At 32.4% G+C, this 11,303-nt stretch overlaps 1 protein-coding gene across 1 annotated transcript in view; it reads right to left on the reverse strand.

Moving 5' to 3' along the window:
* Yip1d1 (Yip1 domain-containing 1) overlaps nt 1-4,625 on the reverse strand; it is a 293,838-nt gene extending 289,213 nt beyond the window's left edge. Inside the window, exon 1 of the mRNA XM_074133061.1 lies at nt 4,437-4,625. The gene's annotated coding sequence lies outside the window, so the exon portion shown is untranslated. The remainder of the gene's footprint in view (nt 1-4,436) is intronic.
* Nucleotides 4,626-11,303: the final 6,678 nt, after the last annotated feature.

The raw sequence follows: 11,303 nt of genomic DNA on the forward strand, positions 1-11,303 counted from the left end.
TTACACTCCTCATTTCTATTGTGAAAGGAAGTGTACTTATTGCAGGACAGTCTTAATTGGATCCTTAATTTATATGGCACTGCATTTTTTAAATAGGTGTACCCTAATTAAAGGGAAGAAATATTTCTGCAAAAATGAAGAGTTTTTAACCCTAAAATGTTAATAATGAACCTTATTTACACCCTTTACAGACAAATAAAATCCTCTCCTTTTAAACGTTTACGAACTCGAATTGTACATTCTGAATTACAGTGTTTACAAAATACATACTGAAGTTTAGAATAGAACAATTAACAATTAATATTAATATAATAATTGTACCAGAAGAATGCATTAAATAACATCATATGAGAACAAAGAGCAGAAAACATATGAAATAATTAAGCGAGCTGGAAATTGAATAAATGATAGAATACGAGGGTCGTTTGAAAAGTCCGTGCAAAAATAAAAACTACTTAATTTTTTGGGGTAAACCTTTTTTATTTTTCAACATAGTCTCCTTTAAGGCTTATACACTTCGTCCAACGCTGTGTTGATCCCTTCCGAATAATAGGATTTGTCCAAGTCTGAAAAATAGCCATTCGTTTCTGCAATCACCTCCTCGTTTGAATAAAATCTTTTTCCCGCCAGCCATTACTTCGTATTGGGGAACAAATAGTAGTCCGAGGGAGCCAAGTCTGGAGAATAGGGGGGGGATGCGAAACGAGTTGGAACCCGTGACGAAACGACGCTTAAAGTCCTGCGGATTCTTCTGGAACAGCTGCAAACCATCCTTGCAACACTTCACACGATTTCGTTTTTGGTCAAGCGTGAGCAATCGCGGCACCCATCTTGCGGATAGCTTTGTCGTGTCTAAATGTTGATGCAAAATATTATGTACCCGTTCATTCGAGATGCCCACAGCACTAGCAATCTCACGCACCTTCACTCTTCTGTCATCCATCACCATATCATGGATTTTATCAATGATTTCTGGAGTAGTAACCGTCCAGAACGTTCAGCGTCACTTGTGCCCATATGGCCACTCCGAAAATTTTGAAACCACTTATAAACTGTTCTAATCGAAGGTGCAGAGTCACCATAATGTTTATCAAGCTTCTCTTTAGTCTCCTCAGGCGTTTTGCCTTTCATAAAGTAGTGTTTAATCAACACACGAAATTCTTTTTCGTCCATTTTTTGAAAATCACTCGACTTCCTCGATTCAAACGAATGCCAAACACAAAGAAATAGACCGATCTGGCTGAAACTTGGTGTGTGTTCTTCCAAGAGACGCTACTAACTAAACATAACCTCGATACGCGCCAGTAGTGCTATCTCTCTGACTTTGCACGGACTTTTCAAACGACCCTCGTAAAATGTAGAAAATGAAAATTTATAGAGAATGAAACAAAGAAAAATGGCCTACATAATCGACAAAAGAAATAACTAATACATGAAGACCACAACAAGAGACAGAAGTGTGTGGAATAAAAAATATTTTGAGTCGCAGAACTTTAAAGATATAATTAATCTTTAAACTGTATTAACTGCTTATTTCATTCGTATGAGAGTGGAAGAATTTAATAGATACGAAAATCTAAAATTGTGGCAAATTAGCATCCTGGGCAAGCTAACAATCATGAACATCATCATCACTAAATTCAAATACACATGAACTAACTTATTCCCCTGTTCCAGTCAAAGAATATCATTTGGTTGTAGTATAATTCCAATAATTCGCGATATCAGATTTTGGGGAAGATCCAAAATTGAGCACTTTATTTTAATCTTTCTAGAATAAAATTCGTCCGCCTAGGCTTTTCATGTCTTAAATTACACCTCTTTGCAAGCAATAACTGATTCTTGAAAGTAACTAAACAAATATCAAATAAGGAGGATAAAACATTAATGAGAATCGTTAAATGTTAATTAAATAACGTACGTATCAGATAAATTTATGATATAGAAAACTAAAAGGGAACAAAATCCTACGGCGGAATCCCTTAGGGCATTATAGTAGCGCTTTACTAATCGAAGTACAGCTAGTTTCTGTTGTAATTCGTTTATGTAACCTGACCAACTCAATTACAACTACAATTAATTATATTACAGATAAATTGATTAGCTTTGTTAAACTTTATAGGAACTAAAACAAAAAATTCGTGCAAACACTTATAAGACATTGTCTTACTATGATTGTCTACGTTCTAATGAATATATTTAAGCCTAAATTTTGAAACAAATACATACTTTTTAGCAAGACGTTACAATTTGTTGAAAGCACAATCCCTATCATCTCACAAAAATGCCATTACAAACTTTTTCTTTGAAAAATGAAACAAAGGATACAGTTCTATATATAGGTAATTAATTTACAAAATAAAGTTTAGAGTAAATTATACAGTTTCCCATAATTTCGATCCCGTAATTGCCATCCGATCCATCCAGTCTCCTCTTCATATTCTCAAACCCTGGTTTCACAAACGGAGAGTACAGGTTAATGAGGCCAAATTACACTACAGAGCCTCTACTCTCAATCATAATGTACTCCCTCTAATCTATCTGGGCCATATTCATATTCCTCCGGCAGATAAACTGCGATATATCGGACTCTATTTCGATAAAAGCCTCACGTGGGATCCCCATATTTGATTTAAACGACATGAACTTGAACTTACCAAAATACTACACGACAAACGATACAAATTGGTTCTAACAAAACAAAAGGAAACTATACACAGCATACCAGCATCATAGTGCATCATCATTAACCGCATCCAATCCTTCCAATCGAAAATCCTATCCACTATCGTTAACCTATCTACGTCAGTAATCAGAGTACCCACAATGACCTGAAAATCCCTTTTTGCCCTTGACATAGCCAAATCACGTTGTACCAAATTTCATTCCAAATGGTCCTAAACACTTCAATCCGCCCAAACTACTAACGTTATGTTCAAGGACAGGAAATTATTTACTTCCGGCATATCCATAATCGGCACGATACTAATACTTCTACATAGAAAGGGTGAGACACAGTAAAAAGCTTGAAAACGTTAGAGTAATGTAACTGATATCAAATGCAATCACAATCACTTGTAGATCAAGCATTGGATATTTATGTATTAATTTAAATAATTACGGTTGGACAAATCTGCTAACAACTATTACATAACTTGACTGACTCACACAAAATACAATCTCACCAATTTGGGTTCAGGTCAAAGCATTTATCAGTAACATCAAGTTAAGCGAGTAACTGAACATATCGTGAATAAAGTAGAAAACAGAAAGTACACAGCAGCTGTATTTCTTGATTTAGAGGATGTAGACTAGTTCGACACGCTGGACTGCTTTACAAAATTCGGTAGACTTACGCTTTTAATTACAATATTCAAATTATACGAGTCTTTCTTACAAAACCTAACTTTCTGAATAAGATTCAATAACATTTACAGTATTCGACGACAATTCTAGCAAGCCTGCTTCAGGGAGCAAAAGGTAATATAATCTTTAATTTCTACTCTATGGACAGTAAACTCAGTATAAAGATGTCAGCCTCTTAAGAAACCATATCTAACAAAATACAACCACAGTCATTAACAAAACGTATTCCAGAACTAGAATTCTAGAACACAGAATGATGGAGTCAGACATCATTGCTATAATCAAGACTAATAGCAGTATAACATTAGAAAGCATTAAAACTAGAGCCAAGCTAGAGAGAATGATCTAAGCAATCTCTTAGAATCAGAAAAATCAGAGTGCATTAATTGGACCTATGTAATTTTGGAAGTCGACACATCATTATGGTAGTCTATTACATAGATTTTAGAAAAACAATTTGTAGAACAAAGAATACCAATATTGAAATTTTATCCAATTAAAAAAAAAACTTTACATCAAAAAGGTTTACAAATTTTAAAAAATTATTTGGGGAAACAAAGAATGCTAGTTTTAAACTATTAGTCAATAAAATAGAAAATATCAAAGAATATAATCACAAATGCAGAGATATTATTTTGAGGAAACAGCAACGTTAATTTACAACCTATAGGCGATTAAAAAGAAAAGAATAAAGAATGCATCACAAAAAAAAAATTATAAAACAATTTGGGGAAAACTATGAATAATAATTTTGAATCTGTAGTCAAAAAAGTCTAGAAACCATTCTGGAAAACCATTTGGAGAAATCAAGAATGCTAATTTTGAACTTATAGTTGATTTAAAAGAAAAGATAAAAGAATACAACAAAAGGGCTTAGAAATCAATTTGAATACTTTTTGTAGTGTTCAAAAAATTAAAGAATTGACCAACACTGAACGTAGTGAAGACGAAGCAATAATATTCAATTGGTAAGTAATAATTATGCAATGATAACATGCAGTTTTCTTGCAAGAATATAAACAAATAACATAGTTGAAATTTAAAATAAGTAATTGATAATAAAGTCTTACCTTGTTTAAGGAATAACCAAATTTCTCAGCATCTCAGTAGATCACCAAACCAACAGCACTTGACACTAGTTAAAATAATTCACAGCACTATTTGCACTAAAACTGTATTTCACGCACTAAGTATAACTTAAACACAATTTATAAACCCGAACTTCACTTTAACAAACACTTATATTCACTTAAAAATCACGGTAATAAAAAAGACATGACTAACGAGTTAAAGATGGCCGCCGATAACTGGCCAGAGAGATCAGTTGGAACATAGAGGTTACCAGAGATGAGTTAAAAGCTGCTTTTTGTTATTAATTTATTTTCATTAAAAATCTACCAAAATAAAATGTTAATAGTGAATATGTAATTATTGAATCAATTATTTTATTTCATCGATTTATTTTTGTGATCTTTAAAAAAAAAATCAACGAAGATACAATTGCAAAATAAAGCAAATATAGTTTGAACACTCACATGACTTAAATTTTCTAAAATTTTGAGATAAAAGTTATTATTTACATTTTATTTTTGTAAATTTTGAATGAAAATAAATTTTAAAAAACAACTTGTTACTCATCTCAAGTAACCTCAATTTACCAACTGATCTCTTTGGCCAGTTACCGACGGCCATCTTTAACTTGTTAGTCGTGTCTCTCTATTACCGCGATTTTTAAATGAATATAAGTGCGTGTTATACAGTTATAGTTGTGAATAGTGTTATGAATTATTTTAAATAGTGTCATGTGCCAAGTGCTATTGGGCTGGTGATCTACTGGGAATGCTGATGAACTTGGATATTCCTTAAACAAGGTAAGATTTTATGATCAATTACTTATTTTAAATTTCAATTATATTTCTATTATTCTTGCATGAAAATAGCATGTTATCATTTAATTATTACTTACAAATTAATATTATTTCTTCGTCTTGACTACATTTAGTGTTGGTTAATTCTTTAATATTGAATTCTACAAAAAATATTCAAATTTATTTCTAAGCCTTTTTGTTGTATTATTTTATTTTTATTTATTTCTTTTTAATCGAGTATAAGTTCAAAATTAGCATTCTTGGTTTCCCCAAATGGTTTTTTGGTATTTATTTATAGATTTTTTTAATGTAATGTTTAATCGTTGCTTTTTAACTGATTTTAGATGCATTCTTTAATCTTTTCTTTAAAAAATTATTATAAGTTCTTAATTCGCGTTTTTGTTTACCCAAATTGTTTTCAAAGCTTTATTGAAGTATTCTTTGATCTTTATTTAACTGGCTATTTCTTTAAAATTAGCTTTCTTTGTTTCCTAAAATAGTGTTTTAGAGAAGATTTCTAAACCTTTTTGATGTATATAAGTAACAAGTCAAGAAATCTCAAGTGCATCACCTTAAACTTTAAAGAAGAAGAAGTAATTACTAACAAGGCAATTACTGCTAACCAAGTTACCATTGGTATATAACAAGTACATTGTTAGAGGACTGTGGTTTTTGTTTCACGAAGAGATGTTCAGTGTATTATTTTTTTTTGTAATGTCTTCAGTTGTTTTGGCCAGTCGTTTGCTAGCTGTAATCAAAATTTGATAGGGGAAGGTCAGAATAGGTCAGTGTCTTGTAGGTTATTGTTAGTGTACTTATGTTAATGAGTGGCTGTAACTGTCTCAGTTAGGTTATGATTGTTGCAGTTTTGTGTTGATGTGTCTACGTCCAGAGTTAGGTCAAGTTATCATACTCCTTGATCTTTCTGTTTGTAAGAGAATTCTAGGTTGTTTTTAAGGAGCTTTAAATAAATAATTTCCGGTCCTTGAACATGACGGAAGTAGTTTGGTAATAATCCATCTATGGGGACATCTTTTTTCTTTTTCTGTAAAGTAGCTGAAATAAAATTAAAGATTCCTGGAATGTATTTAAGGGAAATGCATTTTTTGTGCCTAGGTTATATTTTAGAATTGTAAAATGGAAGTTGTGAGAACTTAAGCAAGAAAAACTGAATTATACCTAATTTTTAATTATCATTCTATATTTTAAAATAATCAATAATGCCCAAAAAATGCAAACCTTTAAAAGTCTATTTCGTTAAGTTGCATATCTAGATTGCAGAATTTCTTAACATTAGGAATAGGCAATACTTTCGTTATAACTTGATATTGTGAACCAGTAGAACTTTATCTGCCATTGAAGAGATTGTTTAAAATGATGCTTAGTGTTGCAGCATTCAAAAAAAGTCCACAAACAATTTTTTTGGTAAAACATTTTGAATAAAAGTGGAAGGTATTTATTTTTAAGTAAATAGCAATTTCGTATTGGGAATTTAACCGTCACACAGTACTCTTCTTAAGAAAATTAATAAAAGTTAAATTGGGTTTAAGTACTTTTCCTTAAAAGGGTAAGGATCAAACTGCAGATTCGGTAAGATTGCTATAATTCCCCTGCCACCTCTTCTTCCCGCCAAATTTTATTGAAATATGGCGAAGATTTTCAGAGTTATTATTTAATAATTGTTGTAAGAGGGAGCCATCTTAGGTGGAGGCAAACTTCCTTTCTAAAGTATATACCATCGATATCCCAAAGAGCCAACTATATAGATAAAATTTCGAATCGAATTACAAATTCATTCATGAGAATCAGTTCTCACGTAGATAATTTGAATGATTGTAGTTCTTCCCCTTAGTAGGTGTAAGAAAAAGACTGCATTTTAATGTTTGGTAGGGGAACCTTAACCCCATCATAATGCCAAATTTATTAATATCGGGAAAATATTTATAGAATTATTAGTAATAATTTTTTAAGAGGGATGCCATACATAAATCAGGTTAACTCCTCTTCAGCGTTTTGGCGCTACGTTGTTTACAAAAAAAGGTTACAAGAAGAACAACCAGAACAATTTTTGAAATGCACTTTTTGCTCATCGTGTTTCTCGTAAAATATTAGATCTCCGTTGGTGTAAAAAAAATTTCTTTTGTAAACGAGGATTTGCCCTATATTTTAAAGAAAATTTGGGAATTTTATCTTTTATAGAAAAAGATCAAAAAATTGTCAAAGTTGGGGTGTTTTTCAACGTTTCGCTTTTTCTGGTGCACTTTTTGACGATCAACCCTTATACAACTCTTATACCGGGCAGTTTTAATTGTTTAATTTTAAGGTGCATCCAAATATGAAGTCACTTGCGCCTTTTTTTTTCATTAGACAGCTGGCCTTAGAACAATGCTCTCTCGTCACAGTGAACTCTATTCGTCACTAAACAGTGAGCCGTAATAAGCTCACCGAGAGAGAAAAACTATTGGTCTTCGGCAGGAATCAAACCTGTGTTGAAAGTTATTCTTACCTTATTCCTCGTAGTAAATTTTATTATACCTGATTAAACTTAAAGAAAAGTTTTGTAAGTGGAAAGAAGGTGAATTTACGCCGTTTCATGTTAATGAATTAATAATTCCATTTTCTCACTTCTTTAATAAATTATTAAGATAAACATCGTAAAGATACTTTGTTTCTGTTTTCCATACAAAGTTTAGGGAAAATGTTAGCACGTAAGATATGAAAAGTTGGCCCAAAAAAAAAAGAAAAAAGAAAAAATGTAGATGACGTAGATGTTTAGGAAAGTAAAATGAGCAGCCAGCCGACGGTTTGGGGAGGTGATGTAGCCCCTGTAGTACATTTAGGGATGTTTACGAGCGTGTAAGGTTGGTAGCGTAGTGCCGGCTATGCAAGATATTAGTGTAAAGATAACAACGACTTTACTCACCTCATTATTTATACCCTTTAAGGGCTAACAATAGTCGGTCCTTTATCATATATGTATAAATATAATATATAAAACATTGTTATTCTCTGAATGGGAGGAGGCCTATCAAACATGGCTGTCAAAGAATAGAGTAGTTTATGGACGGACAACATAACCTTACCACATATATCTAGTTAATATGAAATCTCTTGTATACTTCCTTTTGCTCCACGGAAATTAGAATCTTTATTTTTCTATATACAGGGTGAACCAGTAAGTATTGTCCATAGGCCAACTGTGTATATACATCTAAAGTGGAGTTCAATGACGTATTGGCCAACTTCATATTTCCCACTGTTCTTGAGTGACGTCACTTTTTTCTAAAATCGTTACTTTTTTTTTCCAATAAAAATGTTATTACTCAGAAAGTTTTAGTCCGAATTCGATTCTGATGACACGGTTAGAAAGGTAGATAAATTTTTTAAAAATTGATACCATTTTGAAGCATAAGTTATTCTCCAAACAGCCTCAATCTTCCTCTGGAAACTGGGAAAATAAAAGTAGTTGAAATTTTTAAGAAAACTCATTAGGCCCTTACGTGATCATTATCAGACCTAGGTGCTGGCACTTTTTTATAAAAGTTTCCTTGTCTAATAGGCTTTCAAACGGTATATCATTTTCCAGGATTCCTTTTATCTTCGTATGAGAAATTACGTTTGTTTTACAAGAAAATGGGTTCACGAGCACTCAACAGTGTTAGTTATCAAGTGGTTTAATTCATTGAAAATTCTTTTAGATGGACCAGTAGTCAATTTTTAAAGTAGATTGTCTTAAAATAAGGAATTCAAAGGTTACAAATTGCATTTTAATTTGTAAATTCTTAAGAGGAAGTGGTGGTTATATGGAACCCTGCTGGTATTATAGAACCTTATAATATTTTGGCGACAGTGATCTTGTGTTAACAGCATCCCCCTCAAACTGTAGCTAGATGTGTGCAAAGCAGGTGGTTGGTTCAGTTGCTACTGTATGTTCATTTTGATATTTTCAATTTCGTTTTTATCGATTCTTGAAAACTTTAAGAAGGCAAGTTCAAACTGTAATTTTTGTTTTGTTATCAAAATCCGCTGTATAGATTGCTTCAAAGGGATGTATTACAGCGATTTTCATAATGTCAATCAGTTCATATGTCTCCAAATTTTTTTTGCGGTGACATATCAACACCAAGATAGCGATGCTTGCAATATGGAACCCCATGGGTGCTGTATAATCTGGAACCCTGTTCTACACTCGCAGTAGGAAAATTTCATGGGGTTCCATATTGCAAGCATTACAAGGAAATCATTTATATTTCTGGGGCAAAAAGAATCTAAAATGGGGCTAAAAAAAAAGCTGTAAAAATATTCATTGTACCTAAACCCACTCTACGGCGACTTGCAATGAAAATACTAAGATGTTCCATATTACCTGCACCTCAAGTCAGAGGCACCACTTTCCACTTTTTCCATAAAATTGAAGGTTGCTCATCTGGTGGTTGACTAACAATAAACAATAGTGCAAGACTAATATATAAAGCTAGTAATTACCAGAGAAAGCAATACAATTTTTTTGGAATGCCCAGCATTGGTAAGTCAAAAACAAAGAAGCTTTCCATATTACCACCACTTCTTCTAATAATGCTACTACCACCAAAATCTGCAGCACCAGGGATGGCTCCTGACAGCCTCCTATCCCAGATCCTTCTGCGCTCATCGTACTCTTAATGGCAGTTCTACAATAAACCGCATAATTAACAACACTGCAGTCAAGACTGCAAGTTTAATCAACACACAACTTATTAAACACCATTATCATTGTCGGCAGTGTATCAATTTATGTTATAAGCCTTCTTTAAATTGGGGAAGTAAAAAAACAAACTAATTTTAAGCTACGAAAAATGTAGTGATTATAAATTGGTGAATGAGATCTGTTGAAAGTCTGGCAAATTGTCCGGAAATTATCTGGCACTTTGTGGACCAGCTTAACTCCAAAATTTGGAAAATAACGGATTGTTCAAAAATGAATATTTTTTTAAAATGCCAATAAAATGAAGGGGCCCTAAAATAAGATTTTTTTTTTTCCAAAAATGATCCACCAGAAGTGATATTTTATCCTAATCGTTTTCAAATTTTGTTTTTCAAAAATTTTCTTTAAACTTTCGAGTGAAATACTTTACTTTAGACACTTTGGAGGATTTTGGGAAATGGATTTAATTAGGATCAATTAGGATTAAATAAAATTTCGGAGTTTGCGGAAGAATTAAAGAGAAAATCGCGTGCTTGTGTATTCACACCATATTGTTTTATAATTTACTTTTGTCCATCTTTTATATTAAATACACGGTACATAATACAAAGTCTATAAGCTTTAAATAGGTAAATATAAAGATTACAGGCCCTGAAGGGTGAAAAATAATTAATTATGTCACATCAAAGGAGTACTTAGACTTTTTCCACAAAACATCAAAGAAAATATTCCCATTTAAATAAAAATTTACCTACCCCTTTTTCTATTTTTTAAGGAACGCCCTGTTATGCACAAACCCAGCTCTCTGCATCGTCAGTTGCCGACATATTTATTAAAACAGTAACGAAAAGGTTGATCGTTAAAAACTACACGAAAAAGCGTAATGTTACAAAAGAAATATTCAACTTTGACAAATATTTTTTCTCTCTTTTTTTCTATAAAAGGTAAAATTTCCAAATTTTCTTTAAAATCAATACTATTCTTTGATTTTAACCTGTTATAGCACGCCTGTTAAACAGGTCTGGGATACGATATACAGGGTGTTCATTTTAAGACAACTCAAATGCATTTCATGCTTAAACGGTAGTTCTGCGCAAAAAATGGTAGAGGAAAAATTTGTTGCCCGTCGCCTCTAGTTTCAGAATATGCGACTTGATTTTAGATTCCTGCCCGCTTACGCGGCTGACGTGCTACCAAAAGTGAGGGTTTGCAGTTGACCCCCATGTTCATATACCCACTTTTAAAGAGTACAAAAAAGTTATGAAAGAAACCGGAAACCGCAATTCGATATCTTTAAAATTAAAGGTGCTAGGCCTTTTCAAAATCTGGTATTTATTAATCATATTTCAATTTTTTAACTTGTTATCAAAGAGAAAGAAGAGCAC

This window comes from Rhodnius prolixus, unplaced genomic scaffold (genome assembly GCF_049639745.1).
Source record: "Rhodnius prolixus isolate KJV_2025 unplaced genomic scaffold, Rpr scaffold_10, whole genome shotgun sequence".
NCBI classification, from domain to species: domain Eukaryota; kingdom Metazoa; phylum Arthropoda; class Insecta; order Hemiptera; family Reduviidae; genus Rhodnius; species Rhodnius prolixus.